Here is a 25,287-nt window from a genome sequence, read left to right as displayed (position 1 = left end):
AACATATGTATTTAAGTTGACTACAAAATGAACAGGGTTCCAGTGTTGTGCAGTACACAGCATGCTCAACTGCATGCATCAGCACTAAGTTGTCGCAAAGTTAAGTGCCAAATACATTGTTGTTATAATTATTCCTAGTCAGCAAAGCCATATAAGAATGGAAGGAAGTTGGGACACTGAAATTACACATCAGTTAGTGCACAGGAAAGGAATTTCTGTCTCCTTAAGATTCCAGACCACACCCCCAACCCTGACTTGATCAACTTTGTTTTCATACAACCAAAATTGCCTTTTAAACCATATTTGTTAGTTAGGAAGCGAGAACAGTATACCACAGCTCTAACCATCAGCCTCTCCATGAGAAAGTACTGGCAGCTCCAGACCTCTCAGGTCACTTTCAAGGGTTTCCTTTTGATTTTATCCCTAATTGTCCTTTTTTCTTTTTTTTTTTTCTATTACGTTTTTCCTTGTAATACAGCTGCTTCAAATCATTTCTATTCAGAGAAAATGGGATATTTAGAAAAACTCCATAAATACAAATGTCATTTGAAATGGACGATGGGCAAAGTTTCACATTTTCTGAAATTGCTGAGCAGAGATACATTCATTTTATGAATTGTGAGACTGTGTTGAGTAGAATACTAATGAGATATGGAGACTTAGCATACGTTATAACATGTCACTGTTGTACTTTCTGAAATTGAGATCAGAGGATAGCACAAGTGGTTTCCACTATTATGAAATTAATATTATCCTTAATATGATTATGTCTGCTTTGTAACTCCATGAACCAAAGTCACACCTCTTACATCAACAAAAAATACAGAGCTGAGAATATAACTTGTTATTTTGACCCTTTATTTTTATTGACCTAAAACCCACTTAGAAAGTAATTTATTAATTATAGGTATCTTCTCATCATAACTTTATTTTTTTTAAATAAATTTATTTATTTATTTGGCTGCTTTGGGTCTTCTTTGCTGTGCGCGGGCTTTCTCTCTAGTTGTGGTGAGCGGGGGCCACTCTTCATTGCAGTGTGTGGGCTTCTCATTGTGGTGGCTTCTCCTGTTGTGGAGCATGGGCTCTAAATGCGCGGTCTTCAGTAGTTGTGGCATGTGGGCTCAGTAGCTGTGGCTCACGGGCTCCAGAGCGCAGGCTCAGTAGTTGTGGCGCATGGGCCTAGCTGCTCCACAGCATGTGGGATCTTCCTGGACCAGGGCTCGAACCTGTGTCCCCTGCATTGGCAGGCAGATTCTTAACCACTGCACCACCAGGGAAGTCCTCATCATATCTTTAGAATGTAATTTATTTATATGCATACTTTACACTTCACATTTAATCATCAGAGTGATCCTAGAAATTAGATACAACTTTACCCCTAATATTCAGAAGGGTAAGACGACACACGCTTATACACAGGAACATATGTTTATGTTCAATATATTAATATAAATTATTAATTTATTAATAATGTATTAGTATACATTATTATATTAATATAATTATTAATATAAATTTATTTATTGTATTAATATAAATTTATTTATGATCTTAGATAACATGTAAAAAGCCCACGCCTCCCTCCTCTCATTGTTCTGCTATGACTTCACATTAATTAAACATTTAATGGTCATTTAATGGCCTCTTTTATCAATGTATCATGTTCATAATATTGTATAATTTAGCTATTCCTAGTATTTTTAAATTTCAATCATAGAGACTGCATCTAAAAGCATTTCTCTATATTAAATTTCGGGCTTCTGTTTATTTATAATCATAGAGTAATTTCCTGGAATTAGCTTTCTTGATTAGATCATTTGAATTCCTGCATAACTATTGTTACATGTTACCTCTTTATCTTTTAAAAAGAATACACCAGTTTATCAAGGCAACAGTAACGTAACTATGGTCCAGTCGGCTTTATAATAACAATTATATTTATTCTGTTAGAGTAAAACCAGTGCTGGGATTTTGTTTTAAATACACATTTCTTTGATCAATCACAAGGGTGATTTACTATTTGCCTTTCATACTTTAATTGCCTATTTGTATCCATTTACTTTTTCAAAATTCACCACTATGCATTAACTGTCTATTTAAGCTTTTTCTATGATTGATGGTATTTTCCAAGAGTAAATAAAAAAGGAAACAAACCAAAAAACCTGTTCCATTAGCACATGTTCAGAGTCTCCATGATGCCAGCTTTCTAATTGACTAGGCTTAAATGGCTAAATGTATGGAACAATGTGTTCTACTAGAGAGCTACTCAGATCCTTAGAGCAGGCCTTTTTTTTTTTTTTCCCCCAGAAGATTTTTTTTCCCCCAGAAAATTTCTTATTTTTTTCCCAGATTTTTTTTTTTTTCTGGTAAGTATTTTAAAATGCATGGGGACTTCCCTGGTGGCACAGTGGTTAAGAATCCATCTGCCAATGCAGGGGACAGGGGTTCGATCCCTGGTCTGGGAAGATCTCCCACATGCTGTGGAGCAACCAAGTCTGTGTGCCACAACTACTGAGCCTGCGCTCTAGAGCCTGTGAGCCACAACTACTGAGCCTGTGTGCTGCAACTACTGAGCCCACGTGCTGCAACTACTGAAACCCACACACCTAGAGCCCTGCTCAGCAACAAGAGAAGCCACCACAATGAGAAGCCCGCGCACCACAACGAAGAGTAGCCCACACTCACCGCAACTAGAGAAAGCCTGCACGCAACAACGAAGACCCAACGCAGCCAAAAATAAAAAAAAATAAAATGCACGGATAAGAGCCAAAGACAGATCCTAGACAGCACCAACATTATTTGCTGTGTCATAGCTCTGAGCTCTGTTTCTTTACAATAATACTTCCCTGGGTTATAGGTTTTATCCCTCAAATTAGAGTAGAGACAACTCTTGAATAAGGAAGTTAAAATATATTCCTCAACAATGATTAAGATCAGAGTAAGGCACAGAGAAAGATGAGATTTATTCTAGGAAAAGAATCCTCATTTGTAGACACAAAGGCTGCCAGTCATTAAAGGGTTTCCAAAATCTGAAAATAAATTGCCTGGAAAGGGCCCACCTCTAGGATAAAATAACTTCAAAATATGTTTGAAGAATTTTGTATAGTTTTAGACCCCTGCAGCGACCTATCCCACTTAGAAATGGCCCATCAATGTTGCTCTCATGCGGACGCCCTGATGGCAAATTGCAAAGTGTCGGAATAGTCTTCAGGAGACTCAGGTTGGCAAGAAAGCCACTGTCCAGCTCTCACCCTAAAATATGTTAAATGTTGGCCAAATCAGTTGATAAATTCTCCTTCTCTAGAGATTGTAATGAATGAAAGTGTGAATAAGTAAACAGTTCAATTTAATTCAACACTATGTACATTCTCCTAGCATTGTTTTATTTTTAATTAGGCCAGCAAAGGATTAAAAAATTGTCAGAAAGTATATACTTTTGCTCTTGAATATATTCATTTGCTCTTTACAGAAGAAATGAGTTTCCAGTTCAGTTTAATTCTTTAAGCTAAAAAACTAGTTCAAGATTTTAAGTAGTCCTTTTGAAACAGGAGGGAGGGGGGCAGGGCACAACCTTTAAAAGAATGACATAGCCATAGGGCATGACAAAAACTGGTTAGAACCAACTAGGTCCAAGATGGTGGAAGATTTGACTTCCAATGTACCTTGAGCCTCACTATATGCTCATTGTAATACATTAGCATGCTAAGTGACACACCCACCAGCGCTGTGACATTTCCAAGGCTGACCATCAAAGATCAAAAAGTGGGTGGTGGCCCAATTCCTGGAACTCTCCACCCCTTCCCCAAAATATCTGGAATAATCCTCACACTCATTAGCCTATGAAATTACCCAGTCCATAAAAACTAACCATGCCATATTTCAGGACCCCTTGCCTTCTGAGATGGCCCACACTCTGTCTGTGGAATGTGTTTCTCTCTAAATAAATCCACTTCTTACCTATCACTGAATTCTTTCAGTGATGAGACATCAAGAACCTGAGCTTCATTAAGTCCTGAGACCAGGTGTGTGATCTCAACCAAAAGACCATGGGTTCAAGTCCCAATCTGGGTTACACAGTTTCATTTTCTTAGGGAAAAGTAAATTCATAAAACTGGGAACCCACCTAACATTGTAAAGAATAACACAGAAAAGTGGCAGACTCATACTGCATGCCCTGCTTTAGCACTGGAGCATAGTACATTCAGTAAAATCATGTTTTGAAATCCATACATTTGTATCACTTACCACCTGTATTGACTTCTGTTCATTCTTCTCTGTATATTAAAAGAGACTGAGAAAATATATGGTCTTTTAGCAGTTTTTAAACTTTGTTGACAGATTTTAATAAATAATAAACTAACTTCTTTCTAAACAAACTTTTGTTGCTTTTGTTAATTTCTTTTCCCAAAGTAGAATTACTAGAACTGTGACAGCAGCAACCATTTTATATTTTAAAATGCATTATAATTTTAATAATCTTTATATTTTCAGATTGTTTTAGAGTTTTTAAAATACTTATAAAGGCCCTATCTCATTTGGTTGGTATTCTCACAGCAACTGTATTTATGGAAAGGGATTCGGAGCCTGTAGACACACACAGAGAAACTGACACTCAATGAGGTCAAGAACTTGTCCATGGTCATTCATTAGATAAAGGCAAAACTGGAGCCAGCAGTCAGGCCAAACTTGATGTCCCGGAGGGGCATGTCCGTCAGACCATCCTAGACTTAATCCAGGGTCTGCCACTCACTAGCCCTGTGACCGTGGGTGATAAGAAAATAACGGGGTATTTAAATGAATGTTTGTAATTTCATTAAAGATACAGGTATTCTCTTAATTGTACATATGCCAGAATCCTTTCTCTGTTTATTTTCAGATGCCTCATCCTTGTTTTGCTACTTTTTTGATTTATGTTTTTCTGTAAGCACGACAATCTATTTTACTTTACAACCCACATCTTTATAGTTTACATTATGTACAAGGGAATTGTAATCTGTCTTTTTAAAATGCTGTTCTAGGAAATCTAGCCTGTCTCTGGCTTGTTCACAAAGTTGCACTCAACGTGTCAGTGGGGCATTCAGTCATCTCAAGGTTTCACTGGGGAAGGATTCTCTTCTAATCTTATGTGCTCCTTGGCAGGACTCAGTTCCTTGCAGACTATTGTACTTGTAGCCTCTTTTGCTTGCTGTCTGTTGGGCAAAGTCACGCTCAGCTCCTCACCATGTGACATCTCTCCATTAAGCTATTTATCTCATAAGAGAGCAGGTGAGAGAGGGAGAGGGTGAGCAAAGACTGCCTTTGGTAACTTAGTATCAGAAGTGATATCTCATCACTTTGTCATATTCTAGTCATTAGAATTGAGTCGTTAGGTCCTGCCCATTCTCAGAGAGGGCATTACACAGGGGATGAATGCCACAAGGCAGGGATTATCAAGAGCAATTTCAGAAGCTGTCTACCTCAGACACACAGATTTAAGTGAAGAAATAACACTGCATTCACAAGCAGAAAACATAATCATATATGTAGCGAATGCTACAGGAGGAGCCCCAAAAACTGCTACTAGAACTAACAACTGAGTTCAACAGGGTTATAAAATACAAGAGCAATATACTGAACTTTATGTCTACATGCTAGCAACAGCTAATATTAATTTTTAAAATACCATTTGCAATAGCATCAAAAATACATTAAAGTGTAGCAAAATATGTACAAGATCTATACATTGACAACTACAAAACACTGCTGAGAAAATTAAAGGATAGCTAAATAAATGGAAAGATATACTATGTGTATCAATTGGGAGGTTCAATAAAGGTGTTAATTCTTCCCAAAATTGATCTATAGACTCAATGAAATCCCTATCAAAATCCTAAGTATTTTTGCAAAAATTAATAAGATGATCCTAAGTTTTTGGAAATACAAAAGAATAAGAATATTGATATTTTGAAAGAAGAATAAAGACAGAGTAATCACAGTACCTAATTTCAAGAATTACTATAAAGCTAAAGAAATCATGACAGTGTTGTTGTATAGGCATAAGTATAGACATATAGACCAACAGAACAGAATACAGGTTCCATATCTCAGTATTCAGTTGATCCTTTAAAAAGGCAGACAACTTAACCCAATGGAGAAAAAAGAATCTTCTAAAAAAATTTTGATGGAGCAATTATAGATCCACACATCAAAACATTTTTAAATAACCTAGGACTTTGCTTTGCACCACACAGAAAATTCAACTCTAAATATATCATAGATATAAATGTGAATCCTAGAACAATAAGCCTTTAAACAAAATATATAAGAAATTGTTTGCAACCCTGGTATAAGAAACTATTTCTTAGGATGCAAAAAACGTGCATAAATTTAAAAGTGATAAACTTAATTTCATTTAATTTGAAAACTTCTGCCCTTCAAAAGATACTATTAAGAAAATTAAAAGGCAAGCCAACTATTGGAGAAATTTTAACAGGTGTATATTTAATCAAAATGTTTTAGTGAAATATACAAAGAATCCTCTCAATACAATAACAACAAAAAATAGTCACTCATAATGGTCAATATATTTGCATATATACCTCACATAAGAAGGCATATAAATGGCCAATAAGCACATGCAAAGATGTGCAAATCATTAATTATCAGGAAAATCCAAATGAAAACGACAGTGTGATTCTCCTACACATTAATTAAAATGGATAAAATTTAGGAGAATGACAGTATTATGTGTTGGCAATGATGTGAACTAACTGGAGTGTATATACATTGCTCTTGGGAATATACAATGGTAGACATGAAACAGAGCAGGACCCTATGGTCCTTGCCCCCCATGTCCTCAGCCTGCCTTCTGTCTGTGGAAAAACTTTAGCAAAAGAGTAAGTTTAATAGGAGAAGTGAGAAAATGCAGAAGCAAAGACAAGCTGTGCAACAAGACTAAATAATAATAGTTTAGTCATTAAGCAGAGTCAAGGATCTTTAGTTCCTTCTCAAGGGCTATAGGTAATATTCTGAGCCATATCCTGGGAGCTGTCTTATAGATACTGAAACCCCCGCCAGGTGGAAGAAGTTAACTACATGCTGACCAGACTGTAGCCATGACATAAGGGAACAAACCGACCCTGGAACTGAAGATTAACTGTACCTAAAACAATCAAGATGACATTGGTCAGACCACCACATGACCAATTTCAGGATGAGTGTCAGAGCTGACTGTGCTGTTTCTGCATGTAGCCCCCTCCCTCCATCTATGAAAGCTCTTGCCCACTGACTGTCAGTGGGGGGAAGTCGGCCTTTGGACAGGGGTCTGCCCTCTCCCCCCCACCCCTATTGCTGGCATCCAAAATAAAGCAAACTTTCCTTTCCACCAACCTTGCCTCTTCATTGGCTTTTGAGTGGTGAGCAGCCGGACTCTACTTTCGGTTACAGAAACACTTTGAAAAGAGTTTTGCAGTCTCTTAAAAAGTTAACCACATACTTAACATACAACCTGTAAATCATACTTATGGATTTTTAGCCCAGAGGAATCAATGTTTTAGATCAATTAAAATATGTCAACTCAGATAACTGCACATAACTATACTGGCTGCATTCATAACTCTAAAACTGGAAACAAGGTAAATGTATTCCAATTAAAGAATAAACAAACTGCAATATATAGTGGAATTCTACTCAGAAATCGATATGAAAATTTACTGCTACACACAGAAACATGGATGAATCTCAAAATATCATGCTGAAGTGAAATAAGCCAGATGTAATGGAGATACGATATGATTCCATTGATAGAGACTGCTGAAAAGACTAATATAATTTATAGCGACACTAAGGAGAGCAGCAGTTGCTTAGGACTGGAAGTAGAGATTCTGAGTGGAAAAGAGCTAATGGAAACTTTTGGGGAGTAATGGAAATATTCTATTTCTTGACTGTGATGGTTGCTTGACTGTATACACTTTCCAAAAGTTATTACTACACACTTGAAATGGATGCATTTATTACATATTAATTTCACCTCAATAAATCTGAAAATATCCATTTCTTTAATTTCCAGAAGGCAGAGATAAAAGACTTTTCTCTACCATTTCACACCTAGTTGGCTTCTATATAAATCTACAATTAGATTTCCCAACAAATTGTCAGTGTCTTTCTGTACATTCCCCTTGGCCCTAGTCCCTACGCCTAGATTGTTACCCTACCTCAACTTTCTCTCTGGGTAGTTTATTCTACAAAATCTTCTTACACTATTTTTGGATCAAACATAGACTAACTTTGGGTCACTGGATCTGCAATGGTCATCTGACACTTTAAAGCTATTCTCTTCCTCTGGGTGATTCCTAATTCCATTTCTCATATTCTTTCAGGTTTTCACAACTCCTATTGTTAAAAACAGTAACTCAATTTAGTAATTCAGCTTTGTGGACTTAAACTATTTAGATGATGTGATTAAGACTTTAAAAAAATACATAAATAATTTTACAATAATTGAGGATGGGGAAGGTGGTGCCTGATCTGTCTCATAGAGCCCTGGAGGATAGGTAGGAATTTTTCAGTTTAGGGAATGGGAGTCAGGTGCGGAGGTCATATTAGCCACTGATGAGATAAGGCTTTAAGTAGCATTTGATCTTCTATCTGTTGTAAACAGATAAAAGCTAGAATTAAAAAAAAAAAAAAAAAACACAAGAGAGTCTGGAACATTCTTACTAGAAGAACCTACACAATGTATAGTGTTATGGGATTAAAACAAACACTATGTCTATTTTAAATTAAATTTCCAAAATTTATATAATTGATGTGAGCTAGATTCTTTATAGTCATTCATGACTTGAAGATTACATTCCTGAGATGTGAATCAGAACTTTGACGTTTACAGTGCCATAAAGGAGCAGACTAGCCATGATGCCATAGCTGAGTAGAAATAGTTTTCTATTTTGTATCTCTCTGTTCACAATTAAAATCCACAATAGAGCATATGTTGGGGGAACATTAGGCTAGGAGCCAACCCTCTTTCTCTATCAGCATAGTAAGAGGAGATAGGTTTCTGCAGTGAGAGGCATTCTCCCCAATAATACTATAAAACATGAGAGTCAGGAGTAATTTTCTACCACAGAAAATCAATATATTAAGCAAGGGAATGTATGCTGAGGCCCTCACCTGCTAAAAATTACTAAACGGCCAAAACAGATGGATCACAGGAGAGAGAAACCTTGTTCATTCCCCGTATGGCAGTCCCATGGACATTCTGTGTAATATAAAAGCCACAGCAACACTATATATGTTCAGGGCGAAGAGTCTTGTGACAGGCATCCATGTTTACTAGCTAGTGTGGTTTAATTTGCCTCTACTGCTTTCTGAAGCTTTCCATTTTAAAATAGCTCCCTTAGAAAACTTAGTCTTAGTTGATAAAACATGCATTTTAATGATACACCAGAAGAAAGATAAAGTGATTAAAAGCATGTCTCCTGTGATCATGGGTTGGGAGTATGCTTTTTCTTTGAATCACCACACTGTACATGCAAATAAATCATTTTCTAACTTGATACGTGCACAGGGTCATGTATTTTCAAAATGAATTCTAATATTAAATACAGTGGCTATTAAAAAAGAAAGGAAAACAAATACTGACATGACAGACATTGGTCACTATAGTTGAAGGCCACTTCATCCTACTAAATTTGCACAAAATAAACCCAAAAGAGGTCTGAGGTCATGAGAAACAGAAGAATATCTATACCTCTGCTCTGCTTTAAAGATAGTTGCCAATTTTTCTGGGATATTGTTATTTAAATTATTTTTATTTTTGTTTCTGTTTTAAGTGAGGTTTTAGTTGACCTAGTACTGTGATGGTGAAACCGTGCACCTCAAATTGGGACGTGAACCCATGCGGCCGGGACTCGAACCTGGCCAAAACCCACGGTCTTCCAACTGAGATCACACACCTGGTTTCAGGACTTAATGAAGCTCAGGTTCTTAATATCTCCTGGCAGAAAGAATTCAGTGAGAGACAAAGTGATAGGTAAGAAGTGGATTTATTTAGAGAGAAACACACTCCACAGACAGAGTGTGGGCCATCTCAGAAGGCGAGAAAGGCACCAGGCTATGGGGTTGTCAGTTTTTAAAGGGGTGGGTAATTTCATAGGCCTAAGGAGTGGGAGGAGTATTCCAGCTATTTTGGGAAGGGGCAGGGATTTCCAGGAATTGGGCCACTGCCCACTTTTTGATTCTTATGGTCGGCCTTGGAACTGTCATAGCACCTGTGAGTGTGTCATTTAGCTTTCTGATGTGTTACAGTGAGTGTATACTGAGGCTCAAGGTCTAGTGGAAGTTGATCTGTCTGCCATCTTGGATCCATTTGGTTCTAATCAGTTTATGTCATGTCCCCAGACTATGTCATTCTTTCAAAGGTTGTGTCCTGCCCCTGTCCCTTCTGTTTCAATGGTAACTATTTAAAATAGTCTGTCACCCCCCACCCCACCAACAGCTTACTGTTCCAATATAAGGATTCCAAGACAGCTGCCATGTATAAATAATCTCACTTGATTTGCAAGAGCAACTGCTGCCAAATTTTCTGATCATGATGAATTGCAATGATAATGAGGCAGTGAATGGGAGATAGGTTTATTGTGAGAAATGTTTTGTCACACTGTCCTCAAATTTTGGAAATTCTGCTACAAGCTTCAGAATTAGGAGATAAAGTTACTCTAGTGACTTTAGCAAAGTAATTAATTACTGTGCCCGGCAACAAATAACACTGAACGTTTTCCAGAGAATCATTTCTCTGCTCATTAGCATCTTACCAATGAATTACCTCACAGCTACTTGAATGGAATACTACAGCACATTCTCTCTATAGCATATAAAGATCAGGGTTTCTTATTTTTGGTTTCATGCATAATTAACTGAATCAGAAAATAACTCAGACTAATTCATTCATATGTTTCCCTTCTCACCATCATTTTAGAAATGCTAAGGGCAAAATGTATGACCCCCAAGTCACTTAACTCACTAAAGACATATTTATAAGCAAGTGTTTAGATAGTCAACAAATTCTGCTGCAAACTAGCAGAAAGAGAAGCCTTTCTGTGTGTGTGGTTCTTTTCTTGTTTGTTTGTTGTTTTAAGACAGTGGGCTAAAAATTCCAGAATCAAGAGATATATGTTATCCTTCAATTTCTTTCCTCTTAACTTCCTTGTCTGACCAAGGAGCTGATTTAGAACACATGGTGATTGATGACTCCCCTTCAGCACAATACATCACTGCTCTTCCCAGACATTTCCAATGATGAGCAGAAATCTTGTGTGCAGTCCAACCTAAGGGAATGACTGAATCATTTGGAAGAAACTTAGAAATATATAGAGGTGCTATAACTGATCTAAAGTGAAGGGGATATCCTGACATTTTCAGAAAGAGACCTGATCAGGCAACCTTTCAGCCACACCATTTATGTGTCTGAGAGAAGCTGTGAGACAGAAAAAAACACATGCTTTTCTGAAAAAGAGACAGAGGATCAGAATTTATAGCACTTCTATTTTATAAAGAATAATTGTCCCATGCTATAAAGCATGTCAGGTCACTTTCATAATTAAACTGGAAAATGATTTCTCTCTGCCAGAGGATTTGTGCCAGTGACTTGAATCCATACCTCTGACCACTATGTATCCTTCCTGCATGAAGAAGTCAAGCAATGCTGATCTGTGCTCATCAGTGACTCATCTTAGGCTTCTCAGAAGTGCATGACCTTGAAAAATAAAGTTAGCGAAGTGTGACAGAAAAGTAATATTCCACAAACACCAAAGTGGCAGCACATGAAGTGGCACAATTTGAATGAAATAATCCAAAGTGAAATTTAGGCATGCGTCAACTTCCTTGGTTTAATGCTTCATTTCTGATGTATATTTTTAAATAGATAAATGTAGACATACTTTCTGAATAAGTGATATAGTTCTCCAATTTTTCCATTCTTTTAGAGAATATCTTTCAGAGGGGAATCCTCTCTTTCCATGGTCAAAGCTTTGACTCTGGTATGTACACTTTTTAAATATTTTGCATATGGACATCTCCAGAACATAGTAGAACTGTCATTTAGCTGGAATGGGAGAGTGAAAGTTTTTATCTTTTACTCCTTCATTTTACAGATTCAGTAAGTTGCTTGAATTTGGTTTTGCAGTGAGTTCTTTTGCTTTTCTTTCTTTTTTTTTTTTTTAATAAAATAACGCTGGTTTAAGATCTCCTAACTGGGAAACACAAAAGTTTTAATTTTGTTAAATATGCACAGATTTTTTTCTACCTTACAGAAGTCAGCAGATAGTATTTTAAGTGGTATATACCACTACAATCAAAGGAGAAATTCTGCTTATAACTTACTTTCTACTTCAGAATCCTAAGACTCAAACTGGAGAGAGTTAAGAACTGGCCAGCCCCAAAGTCTAATTCATACTAACTGAACGTCACTTAAGGCTGTGGTAAAAAAAAACAGAATGCCTTCAGATGACACCAGGGCCAGACTCCAAATTTTGGCAAACACATTGCTGATATTGAGCAAGAATCAATTACCCAGATAATCCTGTGTGTGTGTGTGTGTGTGTGTGTGTGTGTGTGTGTGTGTGTACCTGAAAAGGACAGTTGGAAGAAAATTAGGGAAGTCTGAGTTAGACTGATTATTATGTAATACTAAGTGTTAGGTGTGAAAAATGGTATTATGATTACACAGAAGAATGTCTTTGAGATTGCCTGCCATTGTAGCCAAGGTTGAAGTGTCATTCTGACAACATCCAGTCAAATGTGTGGGTTTACTCATTCTGAAGACAGGAAAAAAAACCAACAAGTATTTAACGCAAAATATCATTGCGCTTAACTTTTTTGTCTGATGTCTCGTATAAGTGATCAGTTTCTTCATAATCAAATCAATTCAGCTGTGATTTTTAGTCTTATATACTTATCCAATTCAATAAATGAATAAAGTGGATCATGATGGATCAATGCTGCAAGTGTGTCATGAAGCAAAAACTATGATTAGTTTAAGTCTGTGCACCTTGAACTAATCATAGTTTTCAAATCTAAACCAAGTAAATAAAATAGCCAAATGACCCAGAAGTGTTTAAACTTTGGTTAATGCATTTATTAAAATCAAAACTGAGTCTTTTTCCTTTATGGACTTCTTGGTCAATGTCAGGTCAAGACGGTAAAAAGATGCTTTAGTTTCAGGGAAATCAAAGTAAGCAGTTAGGAACAGCACTTGAGGCCTGATATAGTTAGTAGGTTGGAATTAGTTCTAAAACCAGAAGCAGAGTCTCTGAAGCAGAAACGAAGTGCCAGAGGCCATGGGAACAGCTCAGGGTCAGGGAACATATGAACGAACCAGGTCTTCAGACAATGTAGGTAAAGAAAAATAACCAGAAGATGAACACACCCCTACCCAACTATTCTAGTAGATGTGCTACTTCTTCACCTAACGCCTACGTTTTAATCAATGTGATTATACTTGTAAATCTCTGAATGCAGCATGATCTCTCACTTATTTGTGCCTCTATACAGCATAACAATCTCTCCCTACGACATAGTTTTTCCTCGTCTTCAGACTTAAATGAAGTTCTAATCTTTCAGGTTTTAGTCCCCATGTTATTTCTGAGCTCCCTTTCCTTTATCTCACTGTGGAGTGGGCGCTCCTCCTCATCTCTATAAGACTGTGTACTTACCTCTATCACAGGACTTTATTACTTTCATTCTTATCCTCAGTCTGTTCACCTGCCTTTCTTTCTGAACTGTGAACTGCATCATGTGGGAGCCATAACTGATTCATCTTTGTATACTTAGCCCATGTCTGATCTATGATATATAATAAGTGCAAGAAAATTTAGAATTTTAAACTACATCTCAGAAATGAGCTATCAAGCCATGAAATAAAATGGAGGAAACTTAAATGTATATTACTAAGTGAAAACAGACAATATGAAAAGGCTATATATTGTATGATTCCAACTACAATATACGACATGATAGAAAAGGCAAAACTGAAGAGACTATCAAAAGATCAGTGGCTGTCAAGGGTGGGGTTGGGGGATGAATAGGTAGAGCACAGAGGATTTTTAGGGCAGTGAAAATACCCTGTATAATACTATAACGATAAATATATTTGATTATACATCTGTCCAAACCCGTAGAATATCACCAGGAGTGAGCCTTAATGTAAACTATGAACTTAAGGTGAAAACTATGAACTTATAGATGAGAGTAAGGTAGGTTTTCGAGTTTGAATTCCACCTATCACTACTATTTTATTCTGTGGGATCCCACAAAAAGCAATAGGAGAATGAGAAACTTTCATAATATAAATAGCTTATGCCCAGTAAGTCCTCTTTCAGGCTTCAATATAAATGACTTACATCCTAAGGCTTAGGGAGGGTTGGCCACATAATTTGGGGGTTGCAACGTAAAATGAAAATGCATGGCATCTTGTTAAAAAGAGGGGAATAAAAGTACCATTAAAGCTACTAAAATATACAGGTGTTTCCTTTCCAAACACATTGTTACTAATAAAACATAATAGGGATAATAGTGATCCATAAATAATAACATAAACTTACAAAACTACAGAAAAAATATTTTTGGTGCCACATTTTAAAAGATAAATAATACTACTTTATTAATGTGATACTTTGATCATAAGATTTTTATGGGTGGCTTTCTGCAAAATCATTTTTTGGTCATCAAAATTTATAACTTATTCTCAATTGATGTATTTGAAAAGAAACAGAGACAGGCTGCGACCTGGAACCCTTTGCTGCAGTGCTTGCACCTGAACAAACATCTCCTCCAGCAACAAAATACAAATAAACTATAAGGCACTAAAAATAACTGCATGCATGCGCAGCTGGGGTAAATTATGGACAAGATACAAAAAAGACCAAAAAACCCAACTGCCACTTCTGAAGAGCCAGGAGCAAAAGCAAGGTGTCAGTAGCAAAGGCAGGTTACTGTGCATGCCCCCTACACACACCACCACCATAGGGGTGGGCAAACCCCTCCGGCCCGACCCCTGGCTACACCCCTACCCTCACCCCATGTAAGGAACAAGCTCGCCCCACCTCTAGGAGCAAGTGAGCAAGCAAGGGAACCTGTTACTTGTTCTCGCTCCTCCCCTGCTGCAGCAGGGGCCTCAAAAAAGCCTCGCCTGAATTTCTTGTCTGGCCTCTTATCAATTTCTATTGATTAAGGAGGCCAAGAACCCTGGTCAGTAACAAAACAACACTTCAAAATAAACTTGTGTGCAATTTACACCTGATGATTCTCATGGATATTGTTTCTAAAAATATTTACTACCTCATGCAAATCAGTTTCTTGTGTTTTTGTATTTAATTTAAACTTTAAATTTATATTATGGCATTATAGTGGTCCTTCTAATATTTCTTATAAACTGTGAAGCCAAAATTGGATTTATGATTTGTATATACAGATAGTACCCAATTTACAATGGTTGAGTTTAATATCTTTTGACTTTATGATGGTGCAAAAGAAAGCAATATGCATTAAATAGAAACCAAACTTCAGGTTTTAAATTGTGATATTTTCCATGGCTAGCAATTCTTGTACATACTCGCTTGTGATACTGGGCAGTGGCAGCAAGCTACAGCTCCCAGTCAGCCGTGAGATCATGAAGGTAAACAACCGTAACACCTACAACCATCCTGTACCCCAAAGAACCATTCTGTTTTTCACTTTCAGTATGGTATTCAACAAATTACATGAGATATTCAATATTTTATTATAAAATAGGCTCTGTGTTAGATAATTTTGCCCAGCTATAGGCTAATTTAAGTGTTCTGAGCACATTTAAGGTAGGCTAGGCTATGCTATGATATTCAGTATGTTAGGTGTATTAAATACATTTTCAACTTACAATATTTTCAACTTATGATGGGTTTATTGGGACCTAACCCCATCAAAGGTAGAGGAAAATCTGTAATTCAAAATGCCTGTTTATGAATTCTACTGCTGTATCTTCAATTGTAAGTGCCTGAGGGCTTGAGTTCACCAGTATGGCTATTATTGCCCAATCTATCTACACATATCCACTGGTCACACATATGCTCTATTTCCTACTAGACTTCACTTATAAAACACAAGTTCAAAGATAAAGTTATTACAAATTTCAAGACAGCCATATCAGAGCATAAAACCAATCATGGGGCCCTACTGAGAAAGTGGACCCTATGTGATTGCATAGGACTCAGGCCCATGAAGCTGCCTCTGGTTTTAAGACCAAAGATGGAAAGGGAATTTATGATTATAAATATGAGAGTAGCCTCGAGACCATTGACATGCCTGGACACATATATGAGGAAAGTAAAGCCAAGAGGCCAGTTCCTATGGGTTTACCAAAAGTGGAAGGGAAAGAAAGTTAGCAGAGGACTGCTAGGCCCACCTCAAAGTGAGGCGTTGCTCTGGGGTATTTACTACATTGAAGCAAGAGAGCACTATCACCTGAACTTCCCTACCTCCTAAGCACAGTAACATAGATCGTTAGTAAAACATAATCCTATGAATGGATCAAATATTAAAGAATCAGTTTAGATACTCTTCACCCCTTGGGAAGGAGGTACTGGCTTATTCATTATAAAGTGCAAATGAACTCAAGTTTTGGGTCTAATTAGACCCCAAATTATAGGAATAATTTTCCTATATTCTCATTTACAGGTAATTGGCCTAACACACAGTAACTCCTTTAAAATGAATGAGGTAATTCAATCACATGGTGTTAGTATTAAATCAGAAACAATGGTGTTCATTTTTGTGCCTTCTCCTAATATCAGGAACAAGGCAAGGATGCCCACCCTTATCACTTCTATTCAACATAATATTGGAAGTCCTAGTCAGAGCAAGTATACGGGAAAAAGGAATAAAAGGCATCCAAATTGGAAAGGAAGAAGTAAAATTATCTTTGTTTTTAAATGACATGATCTTATACATAGAAAATCCTAAAGACTCCATTAAAAAAAAACAGAACTAATAAACAAATTCAGGATTTATTTCAAATTCAAGTTGCAGAATACAAAATCAACATACAAAAGTCGGTTACATTCTATAAACTAGTAATAAACTATCTGAAAAGAAAATTATGAATATAACCCATTAGCAATAGCACCAAAAAGAATAAAATACCTAGGAATAAACTTAACTAAGGAGGTAAAAGATGTGTATGCTGAAAACTACAAATATTGATGAAAAAAATTAAACAAGATACAAACATATGGAAAGATATCCTATGTTCGTGGGTTGGAAAACTTAATATTGTTGAAATGTCAATACAACCCAAAGTGATCTACAGAGTCAATGCAATTCCTATCAATTTCCAATGGCATTTTTAAAAACACTGTTTTTCCCCCCACGATCTGAGAGTACTATAGAATATATCACATTAACTCAAAATCAGTTCCTGGATTATAACAAGAAATAATAATATAAGCCCTTTCCTCTTCATTCACAAGACACTTTGGATTGCTGAAAAACATTTAGTTGTCTTAGGCTAACAAGGTCCTTTTATTCTTCAGCTTCATAACCAAGCAAAATGTTTTCATAGGATCACAAATAGATTTATCTTTTTCTCTCTTCCTCCCTCCCTCCTTTCCTTCCTCTTTTTATCTCTTTCTTTCTTAATGATTTATTATTTTCAAAATTTTGCATTGTGTCAGTGTTTTCCAAAATCTGCCTATGGAACTCAAATTCATTCATTGATAAATGTTTATTAGACATTGTATTAGATTCCTAGGGCTACTGTTAACAAAGTACCACAACCTGGGTGACATAAAACAACAGCAACTTACTGTATCATAGTTATGGAGGCTAGAAATCTGAAATAAGGTGTTGGCAGAGCAGTACTCTTGTGAAAACTGTAGTGGTATATTTCTGTATTTCTTCCTAGCTTCTGGTAGTTTGTTGGCAATCTTTGTCCCTTTTTTTTTTTGGCTTGCAGAACTATCACTCTAATCCTTTGTCTTTACATGGCATTCTCCGTGGGTCTTCACAACATTTCCCCCCTGTGTGTCCATCTCTCTGTCCAAGTTTCCCCTTTTTATATGTACATCAGGCCTACTGAATTCAGGAATTCAACGTCATTTTAAGGAGGTCACATTCTGAGGTACTGGGGGCCGTGACTTAATTACCTTTTGTGTTGGGGACACAGTCCAACCCATAATAAGCACCAATTATGTTCCAGATATTTTTCTGATGTCAGACATAGAGTGGTGAAAACACAGAATCACTGATATTTAAGGAGTTTCATTCTAGAGGAGGACGTATGAGTAAATAAATACAAAAAGAAGTTATATGATATCAGGTAGTATTGAGTTATAAAGAAAAACAGAAAGCAGAAAAGAGCATAGGGAGTGTGATCCAAGTAGGAGGTATTTTATATGAGTTTTAGGAAAGGATTCTCCAAAGGATTCTCCAAATGTCACCAAAGAGGCGACATTTTAAAAGGAATTCAAAAAAATGAGGGACTAGCCATCCAAGTACCAGGTAGAAGAGTACTCTAGGCACAGAACATATCATGTGCAAACACCTTGAAATTGGAGAGTACCCGGCATGACTGAGGAACAGCAAGTAGCCCAAGTGTGGCTGGCAGAGGAAGAGAGTAAAAGAATGGTAGCATATGGGGGTCACAAATGCCAATAAGATGGCCAGAGAAGTATGTGAAAATGTTCCTAGATATAAGAAGAATGTATGACAAAATTAAACTTACATGTATACCTGTGTCACTTCCTGTTTTAATTCAACTCTCTAGTAAACTCACTTGTCAATATAACTTCTGTTCTTGCCACTCTGTGTTTACTATTTAAAATACCTCCAACATTTTCTTTCCCTAATATGCTTCACTTGCCTTAACCTAGTACAATTATTTCAATAATTCAATTTTTCTTTGAATTATACTAAATAATGTTTTTTTTTCTATTTCTCTAACTTTGATAACATTTCCTACTTTTTCTTTTCAAATTTGAGCATCCCTTCAAATTTCAGTCTGATGTACTGGCCTTTATTTCTTTACACTCAGTTCAATGGAAAGCTCAGCAAATCATATTATTTTAATATCTACTTTTATGCATAAAGTTCTGGATTTTAAATTTTAAAAACTCAAGGTCTCCTTTATACCTACTTATAATTCCCACTATTGGAATAATTCACTTAGATACCCTAACAAATTCAAACTCAAGTTGCAAAGGCCCATCTTCTTCAAAAGAAAATTTAGATTTACTTCCCTAGTGATACTCCCATTTATTTCTTAGATGCTATTATTCAGTCTCACCTACTTGCTATTCATCCATGTCACTTTGATTTTTTCTTGTTCCCCTTTATTCCTTTTCTCATCAAAACCTATTAATTTCTTTATTCAAAGTACTGCTCTATCGTATAAAACTTCCTATCAAATGATGCAGTAGCTCACAGAAACTGAATAATATAACTTTGCATGTGAATTATCCCAACAACTCTATGAAGGCTGATATTATTTTTACTTTAGAGATAAGTAATACCTTTATATGTATCTATATAGTAGATAACTTACTCAAAGTTGCAGGAACCTCTAGTGGAACTTAAGTACCATTCAAACCCAGAGTTCTTTCCTAGATTCATTCTGCCTATATCAAACCCAACTACTAAATTAAAGGGTAGTTAATAACAGGAGGGCTGACTTCCTCTTTGACTAATATTTGTGGTAGAGTTTAGATGCAGGAAATAAATGACCTTTTAACAATACCATTTCAAGCTGTTCCTTTTACTCCATTTGATCTTTGTAAGGTCAGTAATGGTATGTCTTTTCGTGCCTTATTTTAGTAACTTGGATATTCCCTCATTTTGTTCTTAATCTGGCTTCTAGATAATGATTTGTCAATTTCCTTTGTGTCTTTTTGAATAACCAAACTTCAGGTTATTGATTTTTTTCTACTGCGTTTTTAACAGCTTTATTGAAAGATAATTGACACACCATACATTCACACATTTACAGTGTAAATTCAAGATTTTTTTTGCACTATATTCACAGAGATGTACAATGACAATCAAAAACATTTTCATTGTAGCAAAAAGAAATGCCAGATCTTTAGCTATCACCTCCCAATTTCCCCTGCCTCCCCCAGCCCTAGGTAACCCCAATCTACTTTCTCTATACATAGATTTTGCCCATTCTGGACAATTCATATAAATGGAATCACATGGTACATGTACTTTTGTGACTAACTTCTTTCACTTAGCATAATATTTTCAAGATTCATCCATACTGTAGTGTATATCAGTACTTCATTCATTTTGAATGTTACTTAAAATATTAAGTATGCATTAATTCTCTTATATACAAGCTGAAGGACTGAGATTACAGAAAGTATGACTTACCCAGTGTCAAACAGTAAATGGTAAATGGTGAAACTGGGTTATGAAACTAAGACTGTCCCAAGTTTATTCTACTTGCCTGAGTTGCTTAAGCATAATGATGGTAAAGAGTATTCTCCTTGAAGAAATTATTTTTACTTTCCATTTTATACTTATACTTTCCACTTTATACCTGATTAGACCAAGACACAGGGAGGTAAAGTATCTTGCCCAAAGTCAGACATCTGGATAGTAGAGAATTAGACTGACTCCAGAGCCCCAGCTCACTCAAAACCCAACTTTGTTGCTCAGGACACAGTGGCAGAAGAAACTAACTTTTACTGAAAAGCCAAAGAGGCATTCAGTTTGGAGAGAAAAAGTAATATGCATGCAACAAAGAAAGAAAATTTTAAAAGGGGGTTGGAAGTCAGGAGTTAATAACTGAATGTAGGAGGGAGTACCCTCTTGTTTAAAAATTAAAGCATGATCCTATGGTAAGGAGACCACATTCAACCCCATTTCAAAGATTTGCATGAAAGAAGAGAGAAATTCCCAAGTCCCTTGTAGCAGCATGACTTTATGACTCTGTGAGCATCATCTCTACTTTTTGAGAATATACAATCATTTAATAATTTTTATTTTCTTGAAATCTATATTTTCTGTCTCAGCTTCAGATAAATGATCTAAGTTATTTGCATAAGAACAACAAGGAATGAACAGATGGCTGTTTGACTGTCTACTGCCTTCTGAATGTAGATATAATTCATCATTATGTATGGCCTCTTACAGAAGCTACAAAACAATACAAATTCAAAAGAAAAACGTAGTCCCTGAATACAACATAGGTGTTAAAATTACTGAATTAGATCACATAGATATTTAAAGTTGGATAGATATTCTAAGAAGATACTGAGGAAAACTGCAAGGTGCAGAAATATATGCATAGTGTGATATTCATGTAAATTGGAACAATTCACTGAAAAATATTTGCCTGTGAATAAACGTGTGGAACAAAGGCATAAAACATGAATGGAAAAGATATACTCTACTGTCAGGTTCTTAAGTCGCATCTAGAAAAGGACTCTGAGGAGGTATAAAGAAGACTTAAACTCTAAATGTATTATTTTATCTCTTAAAGAAAATATCTTGAGTAAACATGGCAAAAAAATTGAAATATGTTAGTATTTTGATAACAAATATATGTTAGTTAAAAGGTCTATCACTGGATACAGTGATTTAACTTCTGGGAATTTATACCATAAAAATAAAAGTGTCAATGCAGCAATACTGAAATGACTCAATAAGTCATATCAATACCATGTAATCAATTTGTAAAATATCAGATGGCCTTGGAATGATTTCCATAAGAAATCATGATTTCCATATTGAGGAAAAAAAGCCAAAGTCAGAAAAGTATGTATATATTTTCTGTAAAACTATCATGGCAAAAAATACCTGTGTAAGAAAATGTGTAAAGAATTAACACAGAGCACAAGGGGTGGGGTGTGTGTGTAAATAGATTATTTAAGACACCCAGGAAACAAGAGGGAGTCATAATTCAGACCTCAACTATTAACTGCAATTTTACACCTCCTCTGTTTTTTACTTATGGGGTCTAACTGAGGTGAGATACCAGAACTGAAAAAAAATTTTTTTTTAAAAATCTTCAAAAAAGACACATATTGAAGACATGTATCATTTGTTAACTTCCAAGTTGATTATTTATACCAATGTCTTTTATTTAAAAAGAGAAGCTTGTAAAGTAAATCTAAATGTGTGTTAGCTAATTAAAATTAACATAGACTCACTTCATATTATAGTGTCTCTACAAAAATTAATCTAAGACTTATACAGCAACTAATGCACATTAATAATAGTAATAAGAATAATGAGAAGGAGGAAGAGGAGAAGAAGACAATGTTTCCTATCAGAAATTCAAGCCAGTAGACAGCAGAGCCCAAATCAAAGAGTAGAGTACTGACACTTTATCTGGCCATTACAAATACAGGTCAGTGAGGGTGAAGGAGAACAGGTGTGTAGCAAGCGGAAAACAATGTGATGCATGACCGTGGTGCCAACCACTGCATGATACCCCAGGAAGACACGTAGCAGGCTGTTCTGCAGGTGCATTCACTTGGCGCATGGAAATTTTCCATGTGGACGACAAAGAGAAACCATTCCTACCTGGAAAGGGGAAGAGGAGGAATGCATTTGCCTAGCTCGCTCCCATTTCCTGTCTGCCACTGTTCAAAGTCCACTCCATAGGGAATGAACTCCTCTGCACTTCAGGGTTGCATCAGAAGCCTTCTTTAGTATAAGATATGGTATGTCAGATCTGATCCCCTGAATCTGAAGCAGAGGGACAGCAGAGTGGGTGGAACACAAAGGGAAAGAATAAGAACGAGAGCAAGAGCAGGAAGGGATAGTTGAGGGAATCAGAGAAAGCACACAAAGACCCTGTCCACTACAACCAGCTGGAGTTAAAATACAAACACAGACTGCAGTTAATCTAGGAAAGAGTGATTGGAAACATTGCCTTTGGCAGACATAGTTTATTTCCATAAAGTAATAACAAAATAAACGTAGCCAATTTCATTTGGGACCATGAAATGTATTACTTAAAGAGTAAGAAAAACTCCTCAACAGAGAAAAGGAAATCTCTCAAATAGATCTGATGTAAAGAGGCCAAATGGTTATAACCTGTTTATTCAAAGTTTAACAGTGTATTCTAGTGAATTAAAGAGAATGTTTTCACTAAAAAAAAAATCAGACCTAAGAATTTTTAAAAATGTATTTTAATATGAGACATGTAGTCTACTAACATTGGGTTGGCCAAAATGTTCATTCAGGTTTTTCCATAAGATGTTACTTTTTGGCCAACCCAATATTTTAAAAGAAAGTCTATTACCAAAAACAGATGATATTATTTCAGAACAAGAGGGCCTTGCTCTCTCGATTCAGTGGCACTTCATTTTACCACACCAGCAAAAGTGGGCTTAAAGTATGATTCAGTTTAATTCTCTCTGGATTATACTATGCTTTGCAATATTTTTTAGGCAGAATAATAGCATGTTCAAAGACCTTATGGCTAGGAAGAAGTTGACACATTCAAAGAACAGAAATAAAACAGTATGGCTTGATAATATATAGACTCTATCAATGGCTTTGGTTATTACTTTAAGAGAGAAGCTAATAAAATATATATATGACAAAGACTATTGGCTGCTACGTCTATTAGAGCGTGGTAAGAGTGGAAGCTTGGAGATGATTCCAAAGAACTACCTCCCAAGAATCTGTGCCACAGCAGGAGGTAGCCCTCATCCAGATGAGTGGTTGATGTGGAGATGCAAAGGCAGCAACCCTTTTCCGTAAGTCAGTACAATTCTGAAGGGCCATTCCGACGTCATATTCCCCCTGAGATTAGTTGAAGACTTTGTGGCATACGCTTCACAATTATATTTTTCCTGTGCCACATCCCAATTTTTTCCTTCCCTGACAGGTATTATTCTAGAAACACTTGCGATCACATGTACATACACAAACCATTGTAAAGTCCATTTCCAGGAAACAGATAAAAGTCATAGATTTTGTTCAATTTCAATAAATAAACTAAATACACATTTCTTCACCAGTCCTATCTAAGGCCACTACTATAAAACAAAACCTGAATATCCTGGGAATTTGATGATTCTAAGCATAGATTATTTGCCTTTGACAGGAAACCCAGATGTTTGCTAGGTTTTATTTCCAAATTCCTGGGGGAGGGGGGGACTGGAATTCTTTTGAGGAAAATCTCATTTCTAGGTCTATTCATCAAGAAGAGACACATATCATTAGAATTTATTCATTTTATGCACCGCTGATACTCAGTATAAGCACATATATCAATGGTCCTTTTGCAATAATGCACATTTCACTGAAAAATTCATGCATATAATATATGCCCATTTTGAAAATAAGTAATTTGCTACTTTATATTTTATGATGGCAGCCTGAACCAAGTTAAGCATAGGAAATGTGTTATGATTATATTCCTAATATCTGTTATCTGCAGTGAAGATCTGCAGTGAAGCATTGAAAAGATCCAAATGTGATTATTAGGTTGGTAGAAGTTTAATACTTTTTTTCAGTAAGAATAATAAGTAAAATTCAGTGGAGTTTCATGTGACATGAGATTTATGTGTCTCTCTCTTAAATAGCTTAAAATTTTACCTTTTCAATCAGGTACCTATGTTATAAATCTTTTTCAACGTTCTGATGAAGGTCAACAGAAAGCTTTCTATTCAAGCTCATTCCATTTCTCTCTTTGCTAACTGTCTTTTGATTCCCTTTCACCTGGTCTTCCACTCTCTTAGCTGTCTCTTAACTGGTCCTTTATTCTCTTCAGCTTTCTATCTCCCTCACAGCTGCTGAATTGACTTTCCTTACTTATAGCTCTTATTATGTTTAGTTTCTGCTCAGAAACCTTCATAACTGCTATTGTCCAATACAGAGTCAATATAGAGTCAAAACTAAAAAGTTTAGCTTTCAAAACCTTAGGGATTTGGCTCCAGTCTACTTTCCAGTCTTGTCTCTCACTGACATATGAAACCCTGCATATCAGCTCCAACTCAAACCTTACTTTTACCCAAAAAATTTCCTTAATTACATCAGACTTAGCTCCTATAAACTCAATCTTTAATGATTTATAGCTCCCTTTGGACAATCACTTCACTGCACACAGCATCAAAGGTTACTCATATACATTACTTCTGAAACTTCAAAGGCCATAAACAGGGAGAAACTTATTTTAAAGCTGATTTTGTCCTTTCTCACTGGATTGTTGGAGAAGGAAGAGAGGGACCACAGGGACTCCTCCTAAGTGTTGCGAAGAAACTGAACAAAATAATTTAATTTGGCATGTTTTGTTATGCAAAAATAATAAACTAAAATCCTGGG

Source organism: Balaenoptera borealis (assembly GCF_965194805.1).
Source record: "Balaenoptera borealis genome assembly, chromosome: 11".
In the NCBI taxonomy this organism is placed as follows: Eukaryota; Metazoa; Chordata; class Mammalia; order Artiodactyla; family Balaenopteridae; genus Balaenoptera; species Balaenoptera borealis.
This window is presented reverse-complemented; position numbering follows the sequence as displayed.